The sequence below is a fragment of the Stegostoma tigrinum genome, chromosome 7 (assembly GCF_030684315.1).
Source record: "Stegostoma tigrinum isolate sSteTig4 chromosome 7, sSteTig4.hap1, whole genome shotgun sequence".
NCBI classification, from domain to species: Eukaryota; Metazoa; Chordata; class Chondrichthyes; order Orectolobiformes; family Stegostomatidae; genus Stegostoma; species Stegostoma tigrinum.
In genome coordinates this window covers 56,915,076-56,930,414 of record NC_081360.1, presented here as the reverse complement: position 1 = coordinate 56,930,414, position 15,339 = coordinate 56,915,076, and the positions used below count along the sequence as shown (strand labels likewise).

Below are 15,339 nucleotides of genomic sequence, written 5' to 3'. Positions count from 1 at the left end.
GTGTTACGTGATAGCACTGTTGTTGACACCTTCCAACTCTTTACTGATAATCAATAGGAGACAGATGGAGTTGGCTGGGTTGGATTTGTCCTGATTTTTATGCATATACATGTGAAATTTTCAACATTGTCAAGTGGATGCAAGTTTGTAGCAGTCCCGAAACAGCTTGGCTATGTTTGTGGCATGTTCTGGAGCACAGATCTTTAGTATAATAGTTGGAATGTTGCCGGAGACCACATGATCCAGTGCTCCAACATGTCTTCATATCATGTGCAGTGAATAGTATTGCTGAAGACTAGCACCTGATGCTGGAGATCTCTCCAGGAGGATGTGATTAATCATGCAATCAGCACTTCTGGTTGAAGATTGTTCTGAATACATTAGCCTAATATTGTGCTCTGCTGTTTTGGGCTCCCCAATCTTTTGAGGACAGGGATATTTGTGAAGCTTGCTCTTCCAGTGCATTTTTTAATTGCCTGTCACCATTAAGCAACCGGACGTGTCAGAGATAATGGGAACTGCAGATGCTGGAGAATCCAAGATAACAAAATGTGAAGCTGGATGAACACAGCAGGCCAAGCAGCATCTCAGGAGCACAAAAGCTGACATTTCAGGCCTAGACCCTTCATCAGAGAGGGGGATGGGGAGAAGGTTCTGGAATAAATAGGGAGAGAGGGGGAGGCGGACCGAAGATAGAGAGAAAAGAAGATAGGTGGAGAGGAGAATATAGGTGGGGAGGTAGGGAGGGGATAGGTCGGTCCAGGGAGGACGGAGAGGTCAAGGAGGTGGAATGAGGTTAGTAGGTTGGAAATGGAGGTGCGGCTTGAGGTGGGAGGAAGGGATGGGTGAGAGGAAGAACAGGTTAGGGAGGCGGAGACAGGCTGGGCTGGTTGTGTGATGCAGTGGGCGGAGGGGACGAACTGGGCTGGTTTTGGGATGCAGTGGGGGAAGGGGAGATTTTGAAGCTGGTGAAGTCCACATTGATACCATTGGGCTGCAGGGTTCCCAAGCGGAATACGAGTCGTTGTTCCTGCAACCTTTGAGTGGCATCATTGTGGCACTGCAGGCGGCCCATGATGGACATGTCGTCTAAAGAATGGGAGGGGGAGTTAAAATGGTTCGCGACTGGGAGGTGCAGTTGTTTATTGCGAACTGAGCGGAGGTGTTCTGTAAAGCGGTTCCCAAGCCTCCGCTTGGTTTCCCCAAGGTAGAGGAAGCCACACCGGATACAATGGATACAGTGTACCACATTGGCAGATGTGCAGGTGAACATCTGCTTAATATGGAAAGTCATCTTGGGGCCTGGGATGGGGGTGAGGGAGGAGGTGTGGGGGAAAGTGTAGCACTTCCTGTGGTTGCAGAGCAAGGTGCCAGGTGTGGTGGGGTTGGAGGGAGTGTGGAGCAAACAAGGGAGTCACGGAGAGAGTGGTCTCTCTGGAAGGCAGACAACGGTGGGGATGGAAAAATGTCTTGGGTGGTGGGGTCGGATTGTAGATGGCGGAAGAGTCGGAGGATGATGCGTTGAGTCCGGAGGTTGGTGGGGTGGTGTGTGAGAACGAGGGGGATCCTCTTGGGGCGGTTGTGGCAGGGGTGGGGTGTGAGGGATGTCTTGCGGGAAATGCGGGAGACGCAGTCAAGGGTTTTCCCGGCCACTGTGGGGGGGAAAGTTGCGGTCCTTGAAGAACTTGGACATCTGGGATGTGCGGGAATGGAATGCCTCATCCTTGGAGCAGATGTGGTGGAGGCGGAGGAATTGGGAATAGGGGATGGAATTTTTGCTGGAGGGTGGGTGGGAGGAGGTGTATTCTAGGTAGCTGTGGGAGTCAGTGGGCTTGAAATGGACATCAGTTTCTAGCTGGTTACCTGACATGAAGACTGAGAGGTCCAGGAAGGTGAGGGATGTGCTGGAGATGGCCCAGGTAAACTTGAGGTTAGGGTGGAAGGTGTTGTTGAAGTGGATGAACTGTTTGAGCTCCTCTGGGGAGCAGGAGGCGGCGCCGATACAGTCAACAATGTAACGGAGGAAGAGGTGGGGTTTGGGGCCTATGTAGGTGCGGAAGAGAGACTGTTCAACGTAACCTACAAAGAGGCAGGCATAGCTTGGGCCTATGCGGGTGCTCATGGCCACCCCCTTTGTCTGTAGGAAGTGGGAGGAATCGAAAGAGGTGTTGAAGGTGAGGACAAGTTCAGCGAGGCGGATGAGGGCATCGGTGGAGGGGGACTGGTCGGGCCTGCGGGACAGGAAGAAGCGGAGGGCCTTGAGGCCATTTGCATGAGGAATACAGGTGTATAGGGATTGGGCGTCCATGGTGAAAATGAGGTGTTGGGGGCCGGGTAATTGGAAGTTCTGGAGGAGGTGGAGGGCGTGGGTGGTGTCACGGACGTGGGTGGGGAGTTCCTGGACCAACAGGGAGAAAATGGAGTCCAGATGGGTGGAGATGAGTTTGGTGGGGCAGGAACAGGCTGAGACAATGGGTCGACCAGGGCAGGCAGGTTTGTGGATTTTGGGAAGGAGATAGAAATGGGCCGTGCGGGGTTGGGGAACAATGAGGTTAGAGGCTGTGGGTGGGAGGTCCCCTGAGGTGATGAGGTCATGGATGGTGTTGGAGATGATGGTTTGGTGCTCGGGGGTGGGGTCATGATCGAGGGGGGGGTAGGAGGTGGTGTCGGAGAGTTGGCGTCTGGCCTCGGCGATGTATAGGTCAGTGCGCCATACTACCACTGCGCCTCCCTTGTCTGCGGGTTTGATGGTGAGGTTGGGGTTGGAGCGGAGGGCTGCCCGTTCTGCGGGGGAGAGGTTGAAGTGGGTGAGAGGGGTGGAGAGGTTGAGGCGGTTCATGTCTCAAAGGCAGTTGGAGATGAAGAGGTCGAGGGAGGGTAGGAGGCCTGGGGGTGGTGTCCAGGAAGAGGACTTGTGTTGGATGCAGGTGAAGGGGTCAGTGGAGGGAGGGTTAGGCTCCCGGTTAAAGAAGTAAGCGTGGAGGCGAAGGTGGCGGAAAAACTGCTCGATGTCCAAACGTGACTGGTATTCATTGGTGTTGCAGGATTGCAATGATCCACTGGGTGTGAAATTGCTAACCCTGTCTATGTCTTGCTGCTTAATGCTGTTCAACGCAAGTGCAGATTTAAATTGTAGCTTCAGCACATTCACAACTCAGTTTTTGCCTGTACTGCTTCTGGCATCCCCCTGTGCACTCTTCATTGTACCAGTTTAGATTGGTAGATTTGATGGTCATGATAGAGTGGGGAATATTCTGTCCCAGGAGATTGCCGATTGTGTTTACATACAATTCTGTGGCTGTGTGATGGTCCACCCAGTTGAGCTGCTAGGTCTGTTCTATCTTATTTAGCACAATGATGGTATCACACAACATGGTGGAGGGTATTCTCAACACTGACATGGGACTTCATTACCACAACAATCATATAATAGTCCCTCCTACCAATACCATGTGGGCAGATGTGAGGATGAAGTCAAGTATGTTTCTCCTTCTTAGTCAGTCCCTCACGACCTGCCACAGACCCAGCCTCATAGCTACATCTTTTAGGACTTGACCAGCTCAGTCAGTAATGGCCCCACTGACCTATTCTTTGCTATGGATACTGAGATCTTCCACTCAGGGTATATTCTCTGCCTTTCTCAACCCCATTGCTTCTTCTGTGCTCAATATGGCAGAGTGCTGGTTCATTAGCTGATAAAGACTGTTGGGAATAGGTGGTAGACAGCAGTAGTATACCTTGTCTACATTTGACCTGATTCCATGAGACTTCATGGGGTCTGTGATTAATAAAGGGGCCTCCCATGGAACTCTGTTAACTGTATATCACTGTGCTACCACCTCTGCTTGATGTTTCCTGTCAGTGGGACAGAACATATCCAGGGATGGTAATGGGAGTAACTGGGATATTGTTTGTAAAGTGAAACTGCATGAATATATTAGGCACTGAGATAACAAGAAACTGTATTTCAAAGAAATTCATTTTGAAATGTAATATCATAAGGAGTTATATAAATGCAAGCTGTTTTTTGTCTGGAATGTTCTATGCATTTTTTTAGAAATCTACTTTAGTATTAGTAAGATCTTGGTATTACTGCGCTGGTGTGAGCACTCATTATGTTGTAACATCTAAACCAGAGGGCGAGAGGTGGCTAATGTTGTGCCTCTACTTAAAAAAGGTTATAGGAAGAAGCCTGGGAACTATAGACCTATGAGCCTGACATCGGTGTGGGGTAAGTTGTTGTGGGTGATTCTGAATGATAGGATTTACAAGCATTTGGAGAGGCAAGCACTGATTAGGAGTAGTCAGCATGGTTGCGTGTGGGGGAAATTAGCTGATAAAGACTGTTGAAAATAGGTGGTAGTCTGAAAAGCTTGATTGAGTTTTTTGAAGAAGTAACCAAGAAGATTGACGAGGGTAGCGTGGTAGACATTGTTTGCATGGACTTTAGTAAAGCCTTTAACAAAGTTAAACATGGTCGATTAATTCCTAAAAATTCAGAGCTTTCCAACTGGATGCAAATTTGACTAAATGGTAGGAGACAGGGGGTGGTGGTGAAGAGTTGCTTTTCAGACTGGAGGCCTATGATCAGTGGTGTTCCACAGGGATCGGTACTAGGTCTACTTTTGTTTGCCCTTTGTATAAACAAGCTGGATGAGAGTGTCGGAGGCATTTGTCAGTAAGTTTGCAGATGCCACCAAAATTGGTGGACAGTGAAGAAGGCTGTCTCAGAGTACTCCTCGACCTTGAAACTGCTCGACCATGTCTTGAAACAAACCAGGTACTACAGCCACATCACCTTTCTTCGTACCTGCCTACCGAACCAGATCATCCCCAATGGCCTACAGTCCACATTCAAGCCTTCCCAATTCGGCCCCAACCACGACAATATCGACATCCAGAAGATTGAGACCCTTCAGAAGCATTTCTCCCTGCGACTCCTGAAATACACACTCGTAGCAATGCGCCGGCATCTCCAGGCACTACAATCCAGCCTACCCCTGCTCAGAGCCTCCCTCTCCCAGACCCGCAAAGGACCTCTCCTGTTTTTTATTGTATGTAAGATCCACAACCTGAACTCACAATTTCTACTCAGCTTTATTGGGCACTAAAAACTGTAAGTACAGTAAACTCACTGGTCCCTGCCACCTAAAACGGGATTCCTCCAGCTCCCAAATCCCCAGCCGTACCCAGGACATTTCCCACAGTGTACCCGCCGCCATTGGCCATGAGGCAACTGTTGGAGAACCCACAGATGATGTCACATCTGCCAGCGCCAGAGACACCACTTCCGGGACAGTGAGCGCCATTGTTGCTGCAGCCACAGCCTCCGCTTCTGAAAACAACATCACAGACATGACCATCGCCGCTACTGCCGCCACCTACCCTACTGCGCCCACCACTGTCACAACTGCGCCCATCATGGACGCGGATGCAACTCTGTCCACCACCGACGCAACCCCAACCACAGCCACACTGACATAATCCACCCACAGCCAGCAGCTGCAGAGAAGACAGCCACACTGAGCCCTGCCAAATTTTCACCATCCCCCAGAGACATCCCCCTGACTGAGGGCGAACAGTCAGTCTTCAGCAAGGGGCTCATCTTTGTCCCCCTCCACCCACACATCAACGAATACCGGTCACGTTTAGACATTGAGCAATTTTTCCGCTGCCTCCACCTCCACGCTTACTTCTTTAACTGTGAGCCTAACCCTCCCTCTACTGACCCCTTCACCCGCCTCCAACACAAGCCCTCCTTCTGGACACCACCCCAAGGCCTCCTACCCTCCCTCGACCTCTTCTTCTCCAAATGTCATCAAGACATCAATCGCATCAACCTCTCCACCCCCTCACCCACTCGAACCTCTCCCCGACAGAACGTGCAGCCCTCCACTTCCACCGCTCCAATCCCAGCCTCACCATAAAACCCGCAGACCAGGGAGGCGCAACTGTAGTATGGCACATTGACCTCTACATCACTGAGGCCAGATGCCAACTCTCTGTCACCTCCTTCTACCGCCCCCGGATCATGGCCCCACCCCCGAGAACCAAAACATCATCTCCCAAACCATTCACAACCTCATCACCTCCCAGGTGACCTCCCACCCACAGCCTCCAACTTCACTGCTCCCCAAACCCACACCGCCCACTTCTATTTCCTTCCCAAAATCCACAAACCCACCTGCCCTGGTTGACCCATTGTCTTCGCCACCTCCTGCCCCACTGAACACTTTTCCACGTATGTGGACTCCATTTTTCCCTGTTGGTCCAGGAACTCGCAACCTACATCCATGACACCACCCATACCCTCCACCTCCTTCAGAACTTCCAATTCCCCAGTTCCCAACACCTCATTTTTACCATGGACGCCCAGTCCCTATACACCTGCATTCCCCATGCAGATGGCCTAAAAGGTCCTCCGCTTCTTCCTGTGCCGCAGGCCCGACCAATCCCCCTCCACCGACATCCTCATCCACCTAGCTGAACTTGTCCTCACCCTCAACAACTTCTCTTCCACCCCAACCTCAATTTCACCTGGACTATCTCTAACACCTCCCTCACCTTCCTGGACCTCCCCGTCTCTATCTCAGGCAACCACCTAGAAACCAATATCCATTTTAAGCCCACTGACTCCCCAGCCACCTAGAATACACCTCCTCCCACATACCTTCCTGCAAGAATGTCATCCCTTATTCCCAATTCCTTCACTTCCACCTCCGCCTCATCTGGTCCCAGGATGAGGCATTCCACTCCCGTACATCTAAGATGACCTCGTTTTTCACGGACCGCAACTTCCCCCCTGTAGTGGTGGAGAACACGCTTGACTGTGTCTCCTGCATTTCCCGCAACTCATCTCTCTCACCCCGTCCCCACAATAACCGCCAAAAGAGAATCCCTCTTGTCCTCATGTATCACCCCACCAACCTCCGGATCCAACGCATCATCCTCTGACACTTCCAACATCTGCAATCCGACCCCACTATCAAAGACATTTTTCCCTCCCCACCCTTGTCTGCTTCCCGGAGGGATCACTCTCTCTGTGACACTCTTGTCCGCTCCACACTTCCGTCCAACCCCACCACACTCGGCACTTACCACTGTAACAGCAGGAAGTGCTACACCTGCCCCCATACCTCCTCCCTCACCCCCGTGCCAGGCCCGAAGAAGACTTTCCACATCGAGCAGATGTGCAGGTGAACATCTGCCAATGTGGTATAGTGCATCTGCTGTACCTGTTGTGGCCTCCTCTACATCGGGGAAACCAAGCGGAGGCTTGGGGACTGCTTTGCAGAACACCTATGCTCGGTTCACAATAAGCAACTGCAGCTCCCCGTCGTGAGCCATTTCAACTCCCCCTCCCATTCCTGGGCCTCCTGCAGTGCCACAACAATGCCACCCGAAGGTTACAGGAACAGTAACTCATATTCGGCTTGGGAACCCTGCAGCTCAATGGCATTAGTGTGGATTTCACAAGCTTCAAAATCTCCCCTCCCCCTACTGCATCCCAAAACCAGCCCAGCTCGTCCCCACCTCCCTAACCTGTTCTTCCTCTCACCTATTCCGTCCTCCCACCTCAAATCGCACCCCCATTTCCTACTAACCTCATCCCACTCCCTTGACCTCTCTGGCCTCCGCGGACTGACTTATTCCCTCCCTACCTCCCCACCTACACTCACCTCTACTGGCTCCATCCCCGTCTCTTTAACTTGGTCTGTCTCCTCTCCACCTATCTTCTCCTCTATCAATCTTCAATCTCTCTCCCTATTTATTTCAGAACCATCTGCCCCTCCCTCACTTCTGATGAAGGGTCTAGGCCCAAACCATCAGCTTTTGCGCTCCTAAGTTGCTGCTTGGCCTGCTGTGTTCATCCAGCTTCACACTTGGTTATCTCAGATTCTCCAGCATTTGCAGTTCCTATTATTTCTGGTACAAAGAAATTCTGATCATTTTGCTGGATGGGCTAAGGAGTGGCAGATGGAGTTTAATTTAGATAAATGTGTGGATTGCATTTGGTAAAATAAACAAGGGCAGGGCTTATACAATTAAAGGTAGTGCCCTGGGTAGTGTTGTAAAATAGAGAAACCGAAGGGTTGCGGCATATAATTCTTTGAAATTTGCATCACAGGTATGCAGGGTGGTTAAGAAGGCATTTGGCACGCTTATCTTCATTGCTCAGACCTTACAGTACAGGAGATAGGATGTCGTGTTGAGGTTAAACAGCACATAGGATATCGTGTACTATCTCCTGTACTGTAAGGTCTGAGCAATGAAGATAAGCGTGCCAAATGCCTTCTTAACCACCCTGCATACCTGTGATGCAAATTTCAAAGAATTATATGCCGCAACCCTTCGGTTTCTCTATTTCACAACACTACCCAGGGCACTACCTTTAATTGTATAAGCCCTGCCCTTGTTTATTTTACCAAATGCAATCCACACATTTATCTAAATTAAACTCCATCTGCCACTCCTTAGCCCATCCAGCAAAATGATCAGAATTTCTTTGTACCAGAAATAATAGGAACTGCAGATGCTGGAGAGACCTGTTTTGGAGGACTGTGCACAGTTCTAGTCACCCTGCTACAGGAAGGACATTATTAAATTGGAGTGTGTTCAGAAAAGATTTACCAGAATGTTGCCAGGAATGGAGGTCTTGAGCTGTAAACATAGGCTGTATATGCTGGGATATTTTTCCCTGGAACACAGGAGGTTCAGGGGTGACCTTATATGTGTTTATAAAATCAAACGAGGCATAGTTAAGGTGAATAGCAAGGATCTTTTCCTAGGATGGGGGAGTTCAAAACTAAGGGGCATATTTTTAGGTAAAGGGAGAAATTTTTTAAAAGGACACAAGGGAGGGGCAACTTTGTTACAGGCAGCAGTTCTGGTGTGGAATAAACTACCAGAGGAAATGGTGGATTTTGGTACAATTACAACATTTTAAGGCATTTGGATAGAAAAGGACTGGAAGCTAAACATGGGCAGGTGGGACTAGTTTAGTTTGGGAATACGGTCAGCGTGGACTATTTGGACCCAAGGGTCACTTTCCATACGTGTGACTCTATGAAAAGTCTAAACAAGTAGTAGTATTACATTTTGTAACTAGGAGTACTGTGAGTGCAGCCAAAAAAGTTACATACCAATCAAACTCATTTTTCTGATGTCAAGTTTCAGACAAGCATCCTCCCAGCTTCATCAGAAGTGGGTGCAACTCAGCAATTATGACTCTAATAAAAGGATGGACCAAGAAAGGCACTGAATCCACAATATATATTTTGTTAATAGGTATCAAAGTTCTAGTTTCAACTTTTGATCCACATTCTCACAGTGGCAGTTTCAGAATATCCAAAAATTATTTTTATTGTGACAGATCTACATTTATAGTATTTTTATGTGTATTTACAATGCTCAAAATTTTGCAGTAAAACAAATCCTGCTACAACTAAATCTCGTTTCAAATTTCTGAGATCTTGAAATGAGTTCAACTGGGAATGCCAATTTCAGGTTTAAGAGTGAGGCAATTTTCATGAAAGGAGATCCAATAGGGGTAAAGAGTTTAATGGGTTGCTGTAAAAGATCAAGGAGGCTTGGACACACAGCAATTATCTATGCAATTAATTAACATCAAATTTTGTAATCTATTAAACCACTTAATTGGTTTCCATCCAGATTAAGTATATCTCTGGGTGCAAGTACAAATTCCAAGTCTGAAGACTTTAATAAAACATCCCAAGGCTTTTTATAGAATCTCAAAATAATCACAGCACACTCGGAGGCCACTTGGTCCAATATGTATGCACCAGCTCTTCAATTGAGCAATTCATTTAATGCAATTCTCCTCTTTGTCTATGTAGCTGTCCACAATCATCTTTTCCAGATAACAGGATAATTCCTTTCTGAATGTTTCAATTGAACCACCCTCCATTATTCACAACGTAGTGAATTCTAGACTAACCAAGAGCTGGAAGAAGATTTTCCGTAGATCACGTGTTTATGTTTCAATCACTTTACATCTGTGCTATCTCATTTTCAACATCTAGGCATGTGAACAGCTTCAATCCACTTTGTACACACTGGTGATGATTTTGAATACCTTCTTAAATCTCTTCTCAGCCTTCTCTTTTCGAAGGAAAATGATCCTAACTCCTCCAATCTATCTTTGTAATTAAAGTTCTTCATCCCTGGAACCATTCTTGTAAACCTCTTCTGCACTGTACCCAATTCCTTTACATCCTTCATAAAGTGTTACAGCCAGAACTCAAAACAATACTCCAAATGAGGCTGCACTAGTGTCCTGTGTAAATTCAATAGGACTTCTTACTCTACTATTCTACTCATAAATACTAGCACACTCTCCACTTTATTAATCACTCTCTTAACCTGCGTGCCACCTTCAATTATCTTTGCACATTTACAGATAGAAGTGCCTCTGTTCCTGAACCCCATTTGGAGTTGAGACTTTTAGAGTCTGTCTCTTCATCTTCTTCTTAGCAAAATGAATCATTTCACATTTCACTGCAATGAACTTCATGTTCCATTTGTCTGCCCATTCCACCAAACAACGTCTCCTTTTAAAGTGTGATAAAATATAACATGGCAGAAGCCACAGAAGGAAATATGAGGTAAAATGACCAAATACTTAATCAAAAGACAGGTTATAGGGAATGGTTGAAAGGAAGAATGTGAGCTTGAGAGGCAGAGGTTTCAGGAGGGAATTTCAGAAGGCAAGGTCCAGACAATTAAACTGCAGTAAACAATGGTGGAGCAATTAAAATTGGGGATGCTGGATGGGCCAGAACTAGGGGAATGCAAATATCTCACAAGGCTGACAAACTGGAAGAAACAGCAGAGAATGGTGAAGACATGAGGTTTTTTAAAAGAGGGATCACATTTGAATATAACGGTGCTAATACATAAAGTAATCGAAAGTAAGATTCTCTGGAATAGCAAGTTACCAAACGCAGTGTCCCATCAATAAGGTTAGTCAGAGATGTTCTTAGCTACATACTTGGCATTTGCTGTGACTCCTTCAGAGCCTGAAAACCAAGTTTGTGGCAGGTGATGATGTTGTCACCCTAAAACTGATACTATTTTTTGCCACTCGAGTTCGGGATTTCAGGAGCCCCTCTCCTGGGCGGGATCTACACTTTGCTCAGCAGCGGGCGGGGTGGAAAAGAAACAGGAAGTAGCAAAACAACCGCTGAGGGCGGCCTTTACATACCCTATGTACGTACACAGAAAGAAAGAAAGTCCCTAATAATTGCACGTTCGAGACGGGTGATGTTGCATAAGGTGCAAACTGGATGCGAAAGCGGATAGCAACATCCCTGTGCCTCACAAGCCTTACCTGTGGATGGACGTCGATCCCCGCTGCCCGGACGCGATATCACCTTACAGTACAGGAGATAAGATGTCGTGTTGAGGTTAAACAGCACATAGGATATCGTGTACTATCTCCTGTACTGTAAGGTCTGAGCAATGAAGATAAGCGTGCCAAATGCCTTCTTAACCACCCTGCATACCTGTGATGCAAATTTCAAAGAATTATATGCCGCAACCCTTCGGTTTCTCTATTTCACAACACTACCCAGGGCACTACCTTTAATTGTATAAGCCCTGCCCTTGTTTATTTTACCAAATGCAATCCACACATTTATCTAAATTAAACTCCATCTGCCACTCCTTAGCCCATCCAGCAAAATGATCAGAATTTCTTTGTACCAGAAATAATAGGAACTGCAGATGCTGGAGAGACCTGTTTTGGAGGACTGTGCACAGTTCTAGTCACCCTGCTACAGGAAGGACATTATTAAATTGGAGTGTGTTCAGAAAAGATTTACCAGAATGTTGCCAGGAATGGAGGTCTTGAGCTGTAAACATAGGCTGTATATGCTGGGATATTTTTCCCTGGAACACAGGAGGTTCAGGGGTGACCTTATATGTGTTTATAAAATCAAACGAGGCATAGTTAAGGTGAATAGCAAGGATCTTTTCCTAGGATGGGGGAGTTCAAAACTAAGGGGCATATTTTTAGGTAAAGGGAGAAATTTTTTAAAAGGACACAAGGGAGGGGCAACTTTGTTACAGGCAGCAGTTCTGGTGTGGAATAAACTACCAGAGGAAATGGTGGATTTTGGTACAATTACAACATTTTAAGGCATTTGGATAGAAAAGGACTGGAAGCTAAACATGGGCAGGTGGGACTAGTTTAGTTTGGGAATACGGTCAGCGTGGACTATTTGGACCCAAGGGTCACTTTCCATACGTGTGACTCTATGAAAAGTCTAAACAAGTAGTAGTATTACATTTTGTAACTAGGAGTACTGTGAGTGCAGCCAAAAAAGTTACATACCAATCAAACTCATTTTTCTGATGTCAAGTTTCAGACAAGCATCCTCCCAGCTTCATCAGAAGTGGGTGCAACTCAGCAATTATGACTCTAATAAAAGGATGGACCAAGAAAGGCACTGAATCCACAATATATATTTTGTTAATAGGTATCAAAGTTCTAGTTTCAACTTTTGATCCACATTCTCACAGTGGCAGTTTCAGAATATCCAAAAATTATTTTTATTGTGACAGATCTACATTTATAGTATTTTTATGTGTATTTACAATGCTCAAAATTTTGCAGTAAAACAAATCCTGCTACAACTAAATCTCGTTTCAAATTTCTGAGATCTTGAAATGAGTTCAACTGGGAATGCCAATTTCAGGTTTAAGAGTGAGGCAATTTTCATGAAAGGAGATCCAATAGGGGTAAAGAGTTTAATGGGTTGCTGTAAAAGATCAAGGAGGCTTGGACACACAGCAATTATCTATGCAATTAATTAACATCAAATTTTGTAATCTATTAAACCACTTAATTGGTTTCCATCCAGATTAAGTATATCTCTGGGTGCAAGTACAAATTCCAAGTCTGAAGACTTTAATAAAACATCCCAAGGCTTTTTATAGAATCTCAAAATAATCACAGCACACTCGGAGGCCACTTGGTCCAATATGTATGCACCAGCTCTTCAATTGAGCAATTCATTTAATGCAATTCTCCTCTTTGTCTATGTAGCTGTCCACAATCATCTTTTCCAGATAACAGGATAATTCCTTTCTGAATGTTTCAATTGAACCACCCTCCATTATTCACAACGTAGTGAATTCTAGACTAACCAAGAGCTGGAAGAAGATTTTCCGTAGATCACGTGTTTATGTTTCAATCACTTTACATCTGTGCTATCTCATTTTCAACATCTAGGCATGTGAACAGCTTCAATCCACTTTGTACACACTGGTGATGATTTTGAATACCTTCTTAAATCTCTTCTCAGCCTTCTCTTTTCGAAGGAAAATGATCCTAACTCCTCCAATCTATCTTTGTAATTAAAGTTCTTCATCCCTGGAACCATTCTTGTAAACCTCTTCTGCACTGTACCCAATTCCTTTACATCCTTCATAAAGTGTTACAGCCAGAACTCAAAACAATACTCCAAATGAGGCTGCACTAGTGTCCTGTGTAAATTCAATAGGACTTCTTACTCTACTATTCTACTCATAAATACTAGCACACTCTCCACTTTATTAATCACTCTCTTAACCTGCGTGCCACCTTCAATTATCTTTGCACATTTACAGATAGAAGTGCCTCTGTTCCTGAACCCCATTTGGAGTTGAGACTTTTAGAGTCTGTCTCTTCATCTTCTTCTTAGCAAAATGAATCATTTCACATTTCACTGCAATGAACTTCATGTTCCATTTGTCTGCCCATTCCACCAAACAACGTCTCCTTTTAAAGTGTGATAAAATATAACATGGCAGAAGCCACAGAAGGAAATATGAGGTAAAATGACCAAATACTTAATCAAAAGACAGGTTATAGGGAATGGTTGAAAGGAAGAATGTGAGCTTGAGAGGCAGAGGTTTCAGGAGGGAATTTCAGAAGGCAAGGTCCAGACAATTAAACTGCAGTAAACAATGGTGGAGCAATTAAAATTGGGGATGCTGGATGGGCCAGAACTAGGGGAATGCAAATATCTCACAAGGCTGACAAACTGGAAGAAACAGCAGAGAATGGTGAAGACATGAGGTTTTTTAAAAGAGGGATCACATTTGAATATAACGGTGCTAATACATAAAGTAATCGAAAGTAAGATTCTCTGGAATAGCAAGTTACCAAACGCAGTGTCCCATCAATAAGGTTAGTCAGAGATGTTCTTAGCTACATACTTGGCATTTGCTGTGACTCCTTCAGAGCCTGAAAACCAAGTTTGTGGCAGGTGATGATGTTGTCACCCTAAAACTGATACTATTTTTTGCCACTCGAGTTCGGGATTTCAGGAGCCCCTCTCCTGGGCGGGATCTACACTTTGCTCAGCAGCGGGCGGGGTGGAAAAGAAACAGGAAGTAGCAAAACAACCGCTGAGGGCGGCCTTTACATACCCTATGTACGTACACAGAAAGAAAGAAAGTCCCTAATAATTGCACGTTCGAGACGGGTGATGTTGCATAAGGTGCAAACTGGATGCGAAAGCGGATAGCAACATCCCTGTGCCTCACAAGCCTTACCTGTGGATGGACGTCGATCCCCGCTGCCCGGACGCGATATCACTGCAGCACGATGTTAAACCGACTGTATCATTTCTCGTCACCCTGTCTAAAAGCCCCATCGTTAACAACGCAGGTACTTACCAAATCCCAGTGTCGGTCTCCTTCATCCCTGCTTAGAAATTCCATGATCTGCAGCTCAATGAAACAGGCTTCGTTTTACACAACGTTTCCACTTACAGGACCGTGACCTTACTCACAGATTGACAGCTCTAGCTGCCCAACGGGGCTGCGGCGATGCAGTCAATATAGGGCTGGTTTTGTCTTTACTGCACCAATCAGAGGCAGATAGGGTGTTTTCTTAAATTAGACGTTATCTTAGCCCTGCCCCGTGAGCAATTCCGTACTGTATGTGGCCGGCTAAAGGTACTGTTCCTGATCATGGTATGATCCTTGCTTTTATGTTTTTATTGCAACCAAAGGTCTGGTAATACTGCACCTCCTGATTTCGTGGAATATAACTACCTGATGAGTGGAATCCAGAACGTAGTCCGTTTTGAGGCTGGAAAACCCTCTCCATGTCCAAGACCCTTCAAATCAGTACACAGGCATTTGTATTAGTTTCTGCTGTCTCAGATTGGGTGTATACTGTGCCAAATGCTTCGACCTAGACAAGCTAATTGAATAGCAGCAGGCGAGAGTCCTCCACTCCTCTCCCACTCCATGTCCATCCTTTTGTTTTGCAGCACGGAAAGAGGTCCTTCACCCTGTTGTTTCTGCTCCGGTCATCAAGCCCCT

At 46.1% G+C, this 15,339-nt stretch overlaps 1 protein-coding gene across 2 annotated transcripts in view; it reads right to left on the bottom strand.

The window, feature by feature from the left end:
* gpd2 (glycerol-3-phosphate dehydrogenase 2 (mitochondrial)) overlaps positions 1–14,812 on the bottom strand; it is a 131,614-nt gene extending 116,802 nt beyond the window's left edge. Inside the window, exon 1 of one of the 2 annotated variants that reach the window (XM_048534367.2) lies at positions 14,686–14,812. The gene's annotated coding sequence lies outside the window, so the exon portion shown is untranslated. Of the gene's footprint in view, positions 1–11,350; positions 11,373–14,685 lie in introns of those variants that run through there. The other variant, XM_059647282.1, reaches the window with a different exon arrangement.
* Between the last annotated feature and the right edge of the window lie 527 nt (positions 14,813–15,339).